Genomic DNA, 18,986 nt, shown 5'->3' with positions numbered 1-18,986 from the left:
AACAGGCTTGTTATAGAATTCCAATAGAAGCCCAGGTTAGATGCCCTTCACATCTAACCTTGGCTTATATTGGAATTCCATAACGCATATTAGCAAGCCCATTATCGCCGTTTTAGCAGCAGTTTTCTGTCTCTAAAACAGTGATAATTTTAACGAGGTTCTTGCTAATATGCTCGGAAATCTTTGGAATTACTTGTGTTCTTGGAACCACCAAACCCTGTTGAAGCTCCAAGGATTCTCCTGCTGACAAATTGCATACATGTCATTCAAGAAAAGGGATCCCTCTGATTCCCCAGTTCACAGGTGTTACCACCAAGCCAAATTCCCAGTAGGCGTGGGAGTAACTCGCCTAATTCTGTGCAGAAGAATCACACGGAATTACGAGAAAAGAGTAATTCCGTGTTTGGCAGTATTTCTTGGCCCAAAAATGCCCCCTTTCATCCACAATGGACATGATGAAGTATCTAGCATTAAGAAATAGCGTTAAATGTAACAGAAAACAAATAGTGTGCGCAAGCAGCCGCTCGCACTCACTAAATGGGCTTCAACTCCATCTAATTACTGAAATGTCTTCGATTACTGAAGCATAATCGAAATTCTGCCCAGGCCAAATTCTCATAAGGCAGTCCTGCTGGGTAACACAGGGGCAAACAGGGGCATCAGTGAGGTAGTGCAAATACCCCTATTCTCTTTTCCTCTACACATTTGTATCTATCCTTACCTCCTCTCTCTCTATCGCTCTCTCTCTCCCTCTCTCTCCGTCTCTCTCCCCTGTCTCTCTCTCACACACAAATCCTTTCTCTCTGGACCTCCTTCTCTATGTCAGCTCATCCTCTCTACTTCAACATTTTCTCTTAACCTCTTTCTTTATAGAGCTTACTACCTCTGCTTCTCTTCCTCTTTTTCCATCTCACAACACTCCACCTCAATGTAAATTTTACCCCACTTTTTTTGTGTTATGTATGCCTTGCAAATTTCACTTTTTTGCTCTACAGAACTTTTTTCTTTATACCCTTTACCCCTCTCTCAATCTTTGTCCCTTCCCTACTATTCTTTACCCAGCAAACATTTCTATACCTCTTTTAATTTTTCTCCCTCTCTCTACTGTGCATCTCTTTGTTTTTCTCAAGTCTTCTCTATTTATGTCTTTACCTTTGTCTAATTCAGCTCTTTTTGTATGCTACCTGTTACTTCTTCTCCACCTCTCCCCTTGAGTACTTTACTCCTTTGCCTCTCTACATTTCCTTCTTCCTATCCCTCTCTACTACACTCTAAAACCTTACCTATTTTCTGTACCTACATCTTCCTCTTTTTACTGCTCCTTCTGGCTACCTTATCTTTCTGTATTTACTTCTCTCCCTCCCTTACTATCTGTCTCTTGCTTTATTGTTCTTTTTACATCTCTGTCCATGTTTGGTATCCTTTGCTCAACAGAGTCACACGTAATTGTCTAGCCAGAGAAGTGTGCAGTGCCCATATAAAGAGAAGAAGAGGGACAAGAAGAGAAATTACTAGAAAGTTATTGCTTTTTTTGCAGCTGGAATGATGAAAAGACTCAAAGCAGCACTTTGATTTACACTGTTGCAGCAAGATCGCCAGCAGTCAAGGGTATATATTTGTGACTAGACAACCAAAGCTACAATTTCAAGTGCTTTGTGTATTTTCGTTACTTTAATATTATGCACTTGTCCACTCAACGTCTAAAAAGTCAGCCTAGCTTATCTAACAAGTCACCTTAGCATATTTTTCTCCGAATGAAAGTAACAAGCTGGTTGGTCACTGAATTCTTCATGAAATGCTGTTCTTGCAAGGCAAAAAAAATAATCTACATCCCAACTCAAAAATGCTTCTTTACAATTTATTTTGGTACTAATTGGCTGTCAGGCATCAGTCAGCTTGAGGTTGTGGCTGTTACTGCTTCTCCCTTTCAGAAGGTTTAGCATATAACTCAGTATTAATGGTGTCATGAAGTCTTCAATGATCCGAAAAGGAGTAATAAATTGAAGTTACTCCAAGTAGGGGGCCCTAAAATATATATCTTTCCCCGGGCCCCACAAATCCATATGATCTCCCTGCTCTCCTCCCTCTTCAAGGGAGAAGAAGGCGATGAGTGAGGAAGGTTGCAAGGCCACATGTTTTGTGCTTAAGGTTATATTAGTAATAATCCATATTTGTAAAGCACAAACATATCACCCCTTAAGGTTTCAAGGCGCTTGGGGCCGTTGGGGAGATTAAGTGAGCTATTGCCCAGTGTCACATGGTGCTGAACTGAGCTGCCGCCAGTGATCAAACTGTAATCCCCGGGCTACAGAGTCAGCCTCTCTGGCCACTGCGCCACACCTCTCCCTGTTTCTAGGATAACAGGCTTCTTCTCTCTGTTGAGGTTGAGAGGCTTGCAGGATAGCGATTTAAATAAGTAGTGGCCTATCCGAAGTCTGGTCATATGGGAAATTTGAGTTAGGTCTATCCCAGGCAGTGATATTACTATTTTGATACCCCTATTAAAGGCTAAATGCCTTGTTGTTGTTTCATTAGCTGAAATAAAATATTACTTTAATCTTCTAGTCAAAATATATGTTAGAAAGAAGATGTGTACCAAATAGCTCTAAAGTTGCATCACAAATTGCATATACACTCACATTACCATTTTTTGCAGATCGACCACCATAGAGAGCATAACAAATAGTTGTATTAGTATATCCAGAAGTTAATAATACATAAGGTCTGCGCAAATACTAAATGTGCTGGCCGGGCTCAGAATGAAATGCAGGCTATGAAGAGAAAGGAGCAATGCAAGTTCTCTACATGTGCTTTAAAAGCATCATACGTTTTGTTGTCACTGTGGACCCACAGGAAATAATGCAATCTTCATTCTCCACTGGTGGTAAAAATGATGTGCAGAAACATAAAAAGGATTGGGAGGTCGCACAGGGCAGGTGGGATAGTTACAGGTGAGTTATTTTTCAGGGAACATTCAGCAGGCAGCCATCTCATTATATTTTGGATGCTGAATTGTAGTGAGGTGACAGCCAGAGGTGTCAGATCACTGCAAGGCAGTGCCTTTCCAATTATAATTTTCGAGAGGAGTGTGTTTGGTCCTGTACAGATATGATTGCACTCAGCACCTCAGGTTTTAAGATGGATTTGATGTATACAGATAATATTTATTCACTCGAGAAATGAAACAGTGGCAGAGCTTTTTAAGCCTTGGAAGAACATAAAATGCCCTTGGCGTTGATTTGATGAGATATATCGTATGCTGGATTTGTTGTGAATGTTGATGATTTGATTGAGTTTTCTGAATTCCCTGGTGGGATCATCACCTAGTTCCTGGAAAAAATATATCAGGAAATTAATATTGCTGAAAATCCTATTGGTCAAAACAAACTGCTAGTAATGTAGAATGCACCTGCTAGACTCACTCCGAAACTCCCACATCACACACCCACATGTCTAATCACCTCAAAGACCTCTTTTAAGTCCCAAACCATAAATGTGCCCTTTTCAGACTCCTCACAGCACCGACAAGGCACTTCACAACCAAAGGCCAGCTTACCTCAACAACCGCATCTCGCTCTACACCCTGGCCAGACATCTCTGCTCTGCCAGCATCCTCCAAGTCTCCTGCATCCACCAAGCCAGAGGCTGAACCTTCCCCATCTGCCCCCAAAGACTGGAACAACCAACACTGCCACATCAAAGCCTACAGCTCCATCCTTGAATTCAGAAAGAAACTGATGATTTACACACCCACTAGGCCTCAGACCGGCTAGTACTCCCTCCTTCACAGACCCCGGGATACCCTTCCGGGTGATATGTGGACCATACAAACAACAATACCAATAACAAAAAATAACAAAATACAAGGCCACAACCACATAATAATATATGGACACTTGGACTGGGATGGTTTCAAGAGAAGTAGTTCTAGAAGGGAAAACAAAGTCATACATTTTGATATCTGATTCATTTTTATAGATGCACTGTATTCTTGATGATACTGTGCTCTGGAAATACCTTTGCAGGAGATCCCGTGACATGGAATGTTATCCTGTTGTACTTATTAGTTTGATTTGAACCAGTCAACATGGCACTCTGTGTCAGGAAGATGCTAAAACCTGGGAAATTTGAGCCGCCACTGCACTCTGAATAATCTTTCTTTGGATTCCCTTCTAATCTTGCTGAAACATGTACTTATGCTGCCCATGGTCATGCAGAAGACTAGCAGCTTACTTGAATTGACTACTTACAATTAGATCAAGATGGCCAAATTTCCAATCTTGGTCATCTTTGGAGGACTTTGCTGCTATATGCTGCCCTCCATGAGCTGATTTTCTTAATTGAAAGCCCTTGTGGCGCACTCTTTGCTCTACATTAGTTATGGATCTAAACCATAGTTTTATACTGCAGGATGAACATTGTTGATCTTCCTAAAAGTTTGATTTTTTGAAGATTAACAAAGTTTCCTCATTCAACAGGTCTGAGAGACTACTTTCTTGGCTGTTTTATTTAGTAATGCGTTATTTATTTACTGGATTTAAATAGTACCTTTGCTAAAGGGAAATCATTTCAGAGTATTTAGAAAGTGGACACAGAGAACAAGAAAAAGTTGTAATTTTTAAGTCAATACAGATTGATGTCAATGGTGAAGTGGAAGAACTGGGGTTTGAAGGCTTTTCTAAAATGTGTGTGGTCTGGTTCTGGCCATACAGATAGATGAGAGCTCCACAGAGTAGAGTCCTGTGCTCTGCAGGGATCTTCTACCATAGCATCTGTTCCTCATTGTACAGAGGAGCAGCAGGTTTAGTGATGCTGACCTTAGCATCTGGATGTTATTGCAAGGTAGCACCCTATATGCACACCCAAGCAACAGGGGTAAACAAATAAGACAAAACAGTAGTTCCTGAATGAGGATATTTCAGAACAATCATACAAACAACTTTTCAAAAAAGCATATAATACCCGTATACTATGATATTTATACATACATTCATAAGATATTAAATTGCAGAACAAGAAAGATCAAAAGACGTATAGCGGCGAAGAATATAAGTGCAAATATGCTTTTGTGATCAACTGATTCATACAACAAACTACAACGATAACAAATGTGCGCACAATTGTAAACCATATGACCAAATACTAATGCCTTGGATTGTACTGCTAAAAATTAAGCAATTTCAATCCAGCCAGAATTATTCGAGGAAGACTTCATATAGGTGTCATTAATGACGTTTTGACCTGGAGAGATGGGTAGGGTATCATCAGGATGATAAATCAGGAGGCATGTGATGGGAACTATCAGCCAGATTCATGAAGCAAAATTGCGATCGCAATAGCTGCGAATCAGCAATTGTGATCGCAATTCGAAGAAAAGGAATTCATCATAGTGAAAAGTACAAAATTGCGATTTTGCTAAAGAATAATTGCGAGTTCGCAAAGTAAATCGCAGAATCCAGGAAGAAGCCCTTTAGCGATTCTGAAATTGAAAGAAACCATGGATTCTGCGAATTAATTTGCGAAATCGCAAAATAATCGCAATCGCTATTCAAGAAAACTCGCAAAAAGTGAAAAAGCCGAAAATCGCTATTAGCGATGCACAACCAGGTGGTAACCATGAAAAAAAACAAAAATTTTTTTTTTACAAACTACCCACAGGTGCAGTGTATCAAGGGAACTAATTAAACAATTGAAACATAATTACTCGAAGAACAAATATTTAGATCCGCACGGTTTAATTCACAGTGGGATAGAGTATAATATACACATTGTAGAATGCAATAAACTGTATTAAACGTCATACAGTGCCCCAAGGAAGGGAAAGGAAACGTGATGGTGAGGATATCGTGAAGTGAGGGGAATATGTGACAGTAAAATCAGTTGTTTAGGCATATATTCATGCCACCAATGGGGTAGCAACAACTTGTACATCACATAGTAAATTATTCAAACAGAGGCATACGACACCAAGTACCCCATATATACAAATGTTGGTGTGACGTTGCCACAATAAAAACAAACAGTCGACGTTTCGACCCTCTTGTGGTTGCAGGATCGTTTAACCTTGCTGTGGGGTCTTCATCAGGACCATGGTAGGGGAGTAGGGGCAAAGGACCTAATGGGGGTACAATAATTCCTGATTAGAGGGTAAAAATCAACCTCTAAATTAACACATAGGTAGAAACAACAAAAATCATACTGACCAAGTGGTGTCATTGGTTGGAAAGTATTGAATACCCATGCAGTTAAAAATGGATTCATTAATAGGCCTGGAGAACAGGGACCAGTGCGCGCCGCAACATAAGCATTTACAGACAGCGGTACCTTAAATGTGAATAGGAGAGAGTTGGTTTATCAGACATGTCATAAGGACGTATGTACAGCGCTTACCGCAAGTCAGCGTGCTGCTGGTCTCTCAGGTGGCGAATCAGATGGTTAAAATCAAGTGGGCAGATACCGCATCTGAAAAAGGGAGCGAGCAATCTTGGTAATATTCAATTATATAAAGCCAAAGGCGGCTTTCTAAGAGGAGCGGCCGACATGTGAATAGTTACAGATCGGTGATTTTAAAAGATAGATTGATTGGGCAGCTTACCGATTTCTGGCGGCATGCGGAGTCTCCGGGTTCGGTAATATCAAAGGTCGTTATTTTCAGACTTAATGGTACACGAGATGAGTCTGATGGAAGTAAAATGGGGGATATTCAATTATAATGGTATCTGTAGGGAGCCATCTGATTCGCCACCTGAGAGACCAGCAGCACGCTGACTTGCGGTAAGCGCTTCGTAGACGGTCCTGATTAGCCAATACCAGTGAATCTCCACTTGACCCTCATAATAGTGATTAATTTTGTTATTTTCAGCTATTGTTCCAACCCAACCTGGTAGCCCCCTTACTCGTGGCTAGCGGCATTTACAATGTGTTTGGCCTACATTGCCAGCCAATACAAACACACTCTCAGCCACATGTCGTACTTCCTGAGTCTGAGTCCAATCGCTAGTGGTACTCGCCACAGCCTTGATTTTCCCTGCCGACGGCTGTACATACGTCCTTATGACATGTCTGATAAACCAACTCTCTCCTATTCACATTTAAGGTACCGCTGTCTGTAAATGCTTATGTTGCGGCGCGCACTGGTCCCTGTTCTCCAGGCCTATTAATGAATCCATTTTTAACTGCATGGGTATTCAATACTTTCCAACCAATGACACCACCTGGTCAGTATGATTTTTGTTGTTTCTACCTATGTGTTAATTTAGAGGTTGATTTTTACCCTCTAATCAGGAATTATTGTACCCCCATTAGGTCCTTTGCCCCTACTCCCCTACCATGGTCCTGATGAAGACCCCACAGCAAGGTTAAACGATCCTGCAACCACAAGAGGGTCGAAACGTCGACTGTTTGTTTTTATTGTGGCAACGTCACACCAACATTTGTATATATGCTGTACTTGGTGTCGTATGCCTCTGTTTGAATAATTTACTATGTGATATACAAGTTGTTGCTACCCCATTGGTGGCACGAATATATGCCTAAACAACTGATTTTACTGTCACATATTCCCCTCACTTCACGATATCCTCACCATCACGTTTCCTTTCCCTTCCTTGGGGCACTGTATGACGTTTAATACAGTTTATTGCATTCTACAATGTGTATATTATACTCTATCCCACTGTGAATTAAACCGTGCGGATCTAAATATTTGTTCTTCGAGTAATTATGTTTCAAATGTTTAATTAGTTCCCTTGATACACTGGGACCCCTTCCTTTCAGCATATATACAACCCAGGTCCCAGTGACTACATATGGGTATACCCCCTTGTTCATATACTACCCACAGGTGCAGGCCTGACCAAACACACTTAAGGATACGCAGCTGGAGCATGAGGACTCTCAGAATGCCAGGACTCTACATGGTGGTCAGGCGGCGAAGGCTTCAGAGAGCAGCACGGAACAGACGCAGGATACAGGAGCGAATATTTCGCCAGCGGATCACCCTACTGGGCCAAACTGCAGAGCAAATCTACTCTGAATACCGCCTGAATGGGGCAATGATCACTAAGCTGATCCGGGACCTAGACCCCCTGATGCAGCACCCAACAAGGAGGACAAATGCCATGCCCACCCATGTCCAGGTGTTGTGCAGCCTGCACCTACTGGCCTCTGGAAGCTTCCAGGGGATAGTCCCTTTTGCAGGGGGGATCTCTCAGAGCACCATGTCCCCCTGCCTAAGGAGTTTCCTGGAGGCAATGCTGACCCGGCTAAACCATTACATCACATTCCCAACCACCCAACAGGACTTGATTCAAACCAAGCTGGATTTCTACAACTTTGCACAATTCCCTCAAGTAATTGGATGCATAGACTGTACCCATATCCACATCTGCCCACCTGCACAATCAGAATACATGTACCGGAACCGCAAGTCCTACCACTCCCTGAATATCCAGATGGTGTGCAACGCTAAGACAATCATCACGGACATAGTGGCACAATACCCGGGGAGCACACATGACTCATTCATATTCCGGCACAGCGGCATGCACACACGACTGGCCAGGGGAGACTTTGGCAAAGGACACCTTCTAGGTAAGTACTCATGTCACTAAATGGTACATTGTCACCATGTTGCTGGGCAGAACAGGCACTCACCCGCTGCTCCTTTCATTCAGGTGACAGCGCCTACGGTCTCCGTGAGTACCTCCTCACCTCATACCTCAACACTGCCACACCACAGCAACGGCGTTACAATGCTGCACACATCCGCACTAGAAATTGCCTTGAGAGGACATTTGGCCTTTTGAAGAGCCGCTTCCGCATACTGCACAAGACTGGTGGGGCCTTCAAATACAAGCCTGAGGTCTGCTGCCGCATCGTGGCTGTGTGTGCAATACTCCACAACATTGCTACCAAGCGCATGATACCTGTAGAGATATCTGGCAGTGAGTCGGAAGGGGACAACCGCCCACCTGCACACGCGCGTCATGCACGAGGGGAAAATCCAGCTGAAAGACACAGACGGCACAACCAAATCACAATGAACTGTTTTTAGTGCACCCACTCCCCTCACCTAAATATTATTGTTGTTTGCACAATAATATTGCAATATTTTCTAAAGAAAAATTTGAGGTGTATTGCGTCATACATCTCCTGATTTGTTAGTGGGCATGCTTTTCTCATCAGCATGTCCCTGCACGATGAGCATTAATGTCATTGGCGCCTCCGGCCTGAAGCTCCCAGTCACCTCTCGACCTCTTCCTCCGGATTCGCACGTGATGCTGCAGTGGGCCTGCTGCTGCGGCGTGGAACACTAACCGGTGGCAAAGAAAGGCTGCTGTTGCTAGATGTTCCCTCACTAGCGTCGTCCCCTCCTGCCTGGCCGTGGCAAGTTGCCTGCAGAGCCTGAACGGCAGTGGTTGCCTGCTCAAGTGCCCGTGCCACATCCTGGCAGCATTGGACCATCTGGATATGCATGGCCAATGATCTACGGGACAGCTGGGATGTTGCGTTGCCAATTAAATAATTGGAGCGTGTGTACGCCGAGAGGCGTGTTAGGAGGTGGCGGCGCCGGGTGAGGTTCCGCTGGCTCAGCATTGCCTCAGTGTTTGCCTCCACAGCTGTGGTCATTCGGTCCATCCGGTCGGAAAACTGTCCAACATTCCTGGCTGTATTGTGCAGCTGGAGATGTATTGCTGCAAGGTGTTGTGCCTGTTGTTGGTGGACGCGCAGCATGCGGCGCTCTATTGAAAGACCCGGCACACGCACAGTCATCCCCCTCCTGCCGGCGCGTGGTGTACTTTGGCGCCGCTCCCTGACCTGTCCGCTGGACTGGGTGGGCACAGTAGGTATGCGTTTTGATGGTGGCCTGGCGGCCACTGGCATGGGTCTGACAGTTAGTGATGGTGGTGCGCCTGTTGTCGCTGGCATTGCAGGTGGTGGTAAGGCTGCTGGCACTGGTGCTTGCCATGATGGACCTTGTTGTATGGATAGATGTGCGTCATCCTCAGAATCCTCATGAGTATCATCAATTTGCAGCCCCTCACTGTCGCTGCTGATGTTATCATTTTCACCTGTGATGTAAAGTGGACGTTGATTAATTACATGTAAGGTTGCTACATGCATGCAGGCTAGCATTCCCTGACTGGTCGTTGGATTGACTGTATTAGGACATATCTGGCTGCATGGGGCTGAATGTAAATTGTGGTCAGACTACATGTCCCACAATAGGGATATTCTGGTATGCATGGGCTGCATGACTGGGGTTTCTTATGGGTAGCTCTAGGGTCATGGCCATTGTTAGGGGACAGGGTCAGAGTCGCATGGCACTTACCTTGGCTTTCTTGGGTGGGTCGGGAGGAGTCCAGCCGGGTTAACCCCACGCATGCCTCAGGTTGCAATGTGTCCTCAACGAGGTCCTCCAATGGGGTGTTGGGAGGGACTGTTGGCTCTCCCCCTCCTGTTGCAAGGCGCTCACCCAGCCTCTCGGCGACCCTCTGCTTGGTACGACCCCGGAGGTCATACCGCCTCTTCTTGAGATCGTCGATTGATCTCTGGGTGACTCCAACTGAATTTACTTTTGCGCCGATGCGCAACCAAAGTCACTGTTTCTCGGCCTCTGGCACCCTCCTGGAGTCTTTTCCTAACAGTCTGTCATGATCTTTACAGACTCCCTCAATCAAATGTTCAAGCTCCTGTTCGGAGAATTTAATTTTTCGCTTTCTCCCTGTGTTACTGGCCCCTGCTGCCTCCTGTGACATTGCTGCAGTGGGGTGTATCCTTTTTCAAAGCTGGAGGTGGTTTAGAGTGGAGCTCTGGGCAGTGCTGCTTCCAAATCAGCCTCAGTATTCAGAATGAGGGAGGGAACTGGCTGCTTCCTGGTTGTGATGTCATCACTGTGCTCGAAATGCGACTTCCCGTTTTTGCGATTTCGCTAATAGCGAGATCGCAATTTCAAAACGGAAATTGTCCGATTTTGCGATTTTTCTGCGATTTTAGAAAAATCGCAATCGGCTTTTGCGGCCAAATGCGAATCGCTATTTTTTCTCGCTGATTTTCATGAATCCCATTATGCAAATTCTAAATTGCGATTCGGTATTAATCGCAATTTAGAATTCGCAGAAAATGGTTTTCATGAATCTGGGGGCATAAGAGGAAAAATATAAGAAAAAAAAGCCAGTCAAAGGTGAGAATCGCAGATTGATATGAGGGAAAAGTCCTGATTAGGTGCTGCCCTGTAGGACAGAAGATCACTTCCTTGGCGGGAGGACAGGGCTTCCCTAGTTACTAAATAGAAAATAGCAGGTGGGGGGGGGGGATCAACAAACAAAGACAACAGAATAGTAGGGAGCACTTGTGAAGAGAGTGAAGAAACTGAGGCTCATCATCCTGGCTATTTATATTGAAGAAATTAGGACAAGTTAGCAGCCTTTCAATGGGGATGAAAAGGTACTGGAGAGAATGCAGCTCACATGGAACACTCACCTAAATTTATTTCAAGTAAGTCCTTAGGCATCTGACCAGCTGGAAGGAAGGAACACTTTGTAAATGAAGCTTGATGCGAGTCCATGAAGCCCATTCTTGTTAGCCATAGGTCTTTAAAATCTGTCCATCCTTTGCTAGGCATCCGATACAGGGCTTTCGATTTGAGCTTTTTGTTTCAAAGTTTAGGCAAACAGCAAATGTTGAAAACTCTGGGGTATTGAGAAAAGATTTGTGGGGTTCCCGCCAAAGCATTGCTGCACTAGTGGATGCGGGACATTATCATTTCAAAGACCAGCACCAACCTTTGCTGTTCTAAGTGTAGTAGGTGAGTCCCCTACATTCACACTGTAGAAGACAATAGCATTGACTTGTGGAAGAATCGCGCGTTAGGCATTATTGATAATTCCCATTGGTGATAAGTCCGGGCGTCAAAGAGTCATGCATTCATTGATGACAGACAATAATAGAATGGTGACAAGTTCCACATGATGTGTCTGTCTGGAAAGGAATGACATGACCTGCTGAAGTGTTATTGACTCTATGCCCTAGAAATCTAGGAGGCAATCCAGCAGAATTCTGTGGTATGCCAGGTTGAGTTCTACAAAAAGAGGTTGAACGGGATAGGTATATAGGCCCGCAGTTTGCTTTCTAATTCTGAGCAGCTTCTCATAAATCTTCAGAATGGAAGTAATTGTTAGCCACTGATTTGTATTTTTAGTTTCAGGTGACATTAGAGATTAGAGGTGACCATGAACTTGATGGTTTCTGCAGCGAGCTGAAGCCTGGAGATTATTCGGTACTTTTAAATGCAATCTTGATCTGCATCATGTTTCTTGTTGATGGGCATACTGAAAGTATGCTTATTCTTTTGTGTTGCTATCCCCACCAGATTAAGGTGTTGTTGAGTCTGTTAGTAAGAGAGGCAAGGACAGAAAGACTCTACATGTTCGCTGGGCCAGTCCTGCAGTGTTAGGTCTGACCTTGTTGAGTTTGCAATGGAAATATTGCATTAAGCTGGGGGGGATCTGCTTTCTAAAATGGAGAAAAGAGAGAAGATTATATGTAGTCATAGTTTATAGGTTTGTATGAAATGCTTTTACTACTGCACATATGTTTCATAATGCCAAGGAAGGCTTAAAGGTGAGAAGGATGCAGCATTATTGTAGGAGGACCACAAAGAAGTTGGGATCTATGAGCCAGCTCTGAGGTTTTGAGCGTACAGGTTAAGCAGAAGGTTTGAATTTGTTTTGTCTTCTCTGACATTATGTGTTGTTTTGATTAAAGGAAGAGAAGAGGGAGGAGACATTTCCAGGGCTGGGAGCCTTAAAAAGTATGTATTCTTGTTAGAAACGGAATTTCTGGTTGGTTAGGGCTAGGGCTAGCGCCTAAACCATGCAGAAACCACCACTCTAGGGCAAGGGAGTTACACACTGAAGATAACCCCTGCTCACCCCCTTGGTAGCTTGGCAGAGCAGTCAGGCTTATCCCAGAGACAATGTGTAAAGCGTTTGCGCAACACACTCACACAGCAGCGACACACTAGGCACACCACAGAAGAAACTCCACACAAGGTTATTAAAAAAAATAGCCTTTGTATTACTCATAAAACACATTAGCACGCAATGACATATATACACTGTACCACCTGACACTAGGTAGGACCTTACCGGGCATTATTTACATTATAGGGCCAATCGGTCCACTGTCACCATATCACAACTCACAGGTAGTGAAAACAACCAGTAACTACTGGCAATAGGGCTTTTAGCTGAAACACATTAAGCATTAGGCTTAGCAACAGGGCATCACCATCCTAACTCATAGTTAGAGGAAGCAACCGGTAACTACTGGTTACATTGCATCTTGCATGAACATGAACCTGGCTGTTTTCCCAATAGGTCTGCCAGTAGTTCCGCTTTTTTTCTGTTCATTTTTTAACCTCTTTTAGCTGTGTTGTGTTATTCTGAAATCTGTTCTCCTTACCTAAAGCGCCGGGACACTCTTTTTGAGTAACCGTTGCTCTATACAAAAGAATAAATAACATAACATAACATAACATAACATGTTAGGCTAACATAGTGATCATCAGCATAGCACAGAAGGGCATACAATATTAGCTGGGCACCTTCTACAACACATCCTGCCCCACATAGGTCACCATGTCCACGAGAGCCCACTGGCCCACAAATGGCCCACAAATGGCAGTCCCAGCGCCTCTGCGCTCTCTACCTGGTCTGTGCAGTAGTTCTATGCATGGTGCTTCTTCCACCCAGACTCGGGTGCCTCCGTAGAGGCTCACCCCGAGCTACCAAGATCTCTAATAAGGCCTGTGCCCCCCAAAATGAAGGCTCTCCCCACTGCGTGTCCCTCCTAACACAAGGTCTCCAAAACTGGCCCCCTGGCTGCCGGTGGAGCAGCAACAAGGCCCGTAATACCCAGGGGAGGGGTTCGGCACTGCTACCAACAGAGCCCGCAATTCCCGCGATGACGGGAAGACCTCCCTTGGTCTCTCCCACATAGGCAATTCCTCCGAATAGCCGGACTCACCCTCACTCTGCGAGTCCAGTCCTAAGAAGCTGTTGTGTGGCCTTTCAATGGCCGCGGTCACTGCAATGCGGCTTATCCGTAAGTTTAGGGCTGGGAGAGGGGGAGTGCTACTTTCTCCCAAGCACAGAGCCTTTCCGAGGCTCCCGTTGCAATCCCTCTCGTGGGGCCTGCCCACAACCAGGCGTCCTTCGCCTGGCTTCGGGTCTCCTCATAGACCCCTTTCTCAGGGGAGGATCGGCCCACAGTCAGGCGTAGACTTGCATGACTTCCTGCCTTATCTCGGCTCACCTGTTCGTCTCAGACCCTACCGGATTGCGGGCAAGCCTTCCTTTGTGCATTGCCTTTCACTCAGCCGCCCTCTGACCCTGCTCTGGGTGTGCTGAAGGGCAACTTTGGACATGGCAGCCTCACTGGCTTCTGGGGGCATGCAAACTCCAGCCGGCCGGCCCGCTAGTTGCCCTGCAAAGCTTGTGACACCAGCAGCATTTGTCCAGCTGACGGGCGGCCACCTTAGATTTGTGCAAATAGGTTTGGCCTCAGGCTCTCAAAGCTGCCCAAGAACGATCCCCAATGGGTTTAGGGATACCGGCTGCACTCCAGGGTGCTTACCACGCACTGCCAGAAATAGCAGAGGGGCGGGGAGCACCGCGCTCAGCCTGCACTGAATTCCAAAGTTAGAAGGGGCAGAGCTGGGCCCAGGCAGGCCAACTCACAGGGTCCTCCAACAGAGAGGTAGTCCTTCATGGCGGCTCCTCCTGCTGCCCAGCCATCCTTCACACCAAGTAAGCACAACGTTTCTCAAGCACTTCTTCTTGGGGTCACAGTCCCAATATTTATATCACATACTGTCTTTGTTCTCCCCCGGCACAGGGCTCTGTGCCGAGTACAAACCAGTCCTTGGGGGCACCTACACATTTCCTTACATGTGCACACCACCCTCCTTTGTCACTGTAGGTCCTGACCCCAGACACACCACAGGGGGGCGGAGCCAGCATTATGTAAGGCAGGCACAGTCCTATTCAGGTGCAGGTGCTACTCTTCCCATTACTCGAAATGCAGATTGGCCTATTCAGCCTAGTGCTGACTGAACCAGCCCCTCTGGAGCCACTGCACCTCCCCAGCCCATGTCATCCAGAGCCAGACATACAATAAACAACAGGCAGTCACAAAGACACATAGCACACAGAAATGCCTACTTATAAAAGTGGCAATTCTGAAATATTGATAATAAATCTGCAAACACCATTACACAGCATTTATTTCCAGTAGTCCAAACATATCAAACTTGACCACACTACTCCTCTCATGCCAGGAATTGCCACTGAAACACATATCAGGGAATTCCCAATGCATTCCTATGAGAGGGCAACAACCGAAATGTCTATTTGTCACTACCAGGACATGCCACACAGTTAAGGCACATGTCCTACCTTTTACCCACTTTGCACCCTGCCCATGGGGCTAGCTAAGGCCTACTTTAGGGGTGACTGATATGTAGTAAAAGGGGAGTCACAGACGTGGCACCCACTTTATGTGCCATGTCACAGCGGAAGTAAACTGTGTGTGCAGGCCCTGTAATGGCAGAGGATTGAGACAGGTTTGAAAGGCTACTTTGGTTGGTGGCGCAAGCAGCGTGCAAGCCCACAAGAAGCATTTAATTTACTCGCCCGAGACTTTACAAGGGACTGATAGGTAAATTAAATACGCCAAATAGGTGTAGACCAATCTTACCACGTTTACTATGGAGAGCACATGCACTTTAACACTGAACAACAGTGATAAAAGTGCCCAGAGTCCTAAAACCACCAACACCAGGTCAGAAAAAATACCAAGAGGAAGGCAAAAAGTTCACGGATGACCCTGCGAAAAAGGCCAAGTCTAACAATTCTGCTCTAGCTTTTCAAAAGGAGTGATTGGAGATTTTTATTGAAATATCAATGGCAGATCTCCTAGTAATGTTTGCCAGAGCTTCGGTTTCTTGACTGTCTTTCTGGGGATCTCTTTCTTCTTTATTCATTTGGTTCTTGTTTCTTTATGGGCCTCTATCTTGGGTGTTTACTCAAGGATGACCTATTTTGACCGTCACTTAAATTGAAGTCTTTGAAGAACTATTGTTTTGCAGAAATGGCTGGAGTCAGCTTTTTGAAATGGTAAGCTATTCGTTATAATTACTGACCTCAATTTTAGAGGATATATGATTATTGCGGAGTTTGTGCTCATTCATTGTTGCATTTTGTTGACTGCTAATATATTATATGTTTTTTATTTTTGGATACCATCTTTCTCTGGCTCTCAAACTCACCTATTATTTCAGTCATTCTAGAGTCCCTCACTCGTCACTCTTGGGATACAGGCACGAAAACTGCAGGCGGATTTGTAATTGAACTAGTATTAGGAGGAGGATGACTCCAGACAGCTTTACCTTCAACTCTTTCTGCCTGTAGCTCTTCTACTGAGGCCAGTAGCACAAATACAACGCTACGGCACATTGCAGATATTTACATTGTGTTATTGAAAACATCATGTCTTGTCAGCTATAGCTTTTTACTTCAAATTATATTATGCATGAAGTAATTGCACCGCTGCACTGTGTACTTATTGTATTTCAGGAATGCCAGATGTGTTTGCTTTTCCAGTGCTTGTTACATGTGTAGGCATGGAAGAAATGCCTGAAATTCCTTTCTGATTTAAAACATCTAAAATCATCCGTTGAGCATGGAGCTTAAACGAGTTTTGCACTTTGATGTATTTTTTAAAGACCGCTAAATATTAATAAAAATGGGCACTCCCACAACCTGGTTGCTGATATTTAGGCTGTGGGGTTTTAGGTTTAAACCTATAATAACTGATAAAACCCCACTGAAAGAAAAATAGGCCTCACCGGTGAAAACATATAAACACTGAAAAAACACCTGGACAACCACAAACTAAATGCCATTTAAAGAAAGGAAAACGAGATTGAAAGAGTCATTCTTTTCTTCCTGAAGGGTTCAATTCAACGTAGCTTTGTTATACAAGCTAGCAGAAAGAAAGACTGGCTAACATTATTCTGCTTGAGTTTTGTTCTTTAGGGATGCCACTAAAATATTGCTTCTTCTTCCTTTTACTTTTTCAGTTTTGTGGCCTTTGGTCTAAAGATGCAGGGTTTAGTTTCATGTTTTAGGTCTAGTTTAATTATTTTATAAACTATAGAGCATCAGGAAATATCAAACTAATATTTGATATTTTGGCTGCATTTGATTCTTTCACTAATAAGTAAAATGGCTGTTTTTTATAATCATCTTTCCTAATATGTGTCATCACATTTACCCACAGAGAATGGGTAAAAACCTTTAATACATCAGACCATAGTTTCTAGTGGGTCAGTATTGATAGTAGATGAATTGCCAACACCTCAGGCTTTAAACATTCAATGCAAGGTATAGTGACAAGTATATATATATATATCATCAAGCATCTGGGATAGTGGTGAAAACATGACACCAGACTTTTGGAAAACATGGAATGCAGTGTCATTTGTAATGCTCTGCAAAAAAGGTTCTTTCCAAGTTCAACAAAGATTAGAGTGATATTGTTTGTATTTGCAGTGATTCAGCTGCGTATATAAAAAAGTTGTGTGATGACCTGTCAAAATTGATACCTGAGCTGAAGTGATTCCCTGTAGTAGATCCTTGCCACTTGTTAGATGGTATGCTGAAAGCATCTTTACAATCTTAAGAGTTAATGAGGGATGCTATTGACTTTTTAGTCCATTCTGGCGCACTGTTTTCTGATGCACAGGAACTAAAACGCAAATATTTATAATTTTGTACTTTATGTGGCATCAAAGAAAGAGAATTCTCAACTGTGTCCCTTAGCTGATGGTTCTCAGCCCAATGGGCTATGAATGCTGAGAGGGCCTTTTCACAGAAGTTTACATGCAAAGGAAAGAGTGAGCACACATGACCCAAAGACTCACTGAAGAAGTATTGTATGGTGTACTACAATAAGATTAATTTGCAAAAATCTATTTGGACCTCATATACACTATAAGTACACTGTCTATATACCATATTCTTTCAGTGCAGAAAGCAATCAATAAGAAAAGTAAAACGTTCCATAAACACCGGAAAAACAGTTTTTCTGTTGTTTTTAGTGGCGTGCAAATGTGTAACCACTGATAAAAACAGTTTTTTAAGATAATGAAAACACTGAAAAAACCCCACCAGAATTTACCAAAAATAGAAACTGAAAACAGGAAAGCCTACTGATATTCTAACACTAACTTTATGTTCCATCAGTTTCTGGCATTCACCCTTACCAACCGCCCCCCCCCCCCTGACCCATGCATCTTTCAAAGTTTGTTTCAATACAAGAGAGGAAGTAGTTTGCATGTCGCTTTGCACTTTAAAGAGGAAGAACCTGTTGGCCTTGTTCGGAAATGTCACTTCCACCAACAATAAGAGAGATGTTTGGGTATAAGGGAGCTAACCCACATTAAAATATGGTATGTCACAAACAGCAGTTCTTTTAATTGTTAATTGTGCATCTGTTAATTGGTGTAATGAATGCACATAATCTCAGACATTTTATAAAGAGAAAGCACTCAACAAGTATTATAATTTCTATGTGTTGTTTGTCATATTTATGACCAATAATTGCAGTCAATCCTTCTACAATGCATAATTAATAAGTCTCCTGCCTTTGAATTAATGAGAACAGAAAGTCCAGGAGCAGCATTCGAATGTTATTCACTCTTGTTATCCTCCTAGAGATCAGCCACGTTTGTGGATTTCATTTGTTTTTCTTCATTTAACTTCTTAATTATTCATCCTGACTCTCTGAAGCCAAATGAGCTATGCATGAGTCTTGCATACAAAAAAATGTTTTACTGAATTAATGCTTATCGTGTCTGACAACAAGAAAGATGCATCATTCAGAGGAGGTGGGGGAACTCAGTAGATTCTGTCTTGCAC

Source organism: Lissotriton vulgaris, chromosome 9, assembly GCF_964263255.1.
Source record: "Lissotriton vulgaris chromosome 9, aLisVul1.2, whole genome shotgun sequence".
Lineage (NCBI taxonomy): Eukaryota > Metazoa > Chordata > Amphibia > Caudata > Salamandridae > Lissotriton > Lissotriton vulgaris.
This window is presented reverse-complemented; position numbering follows the sequence as displayed.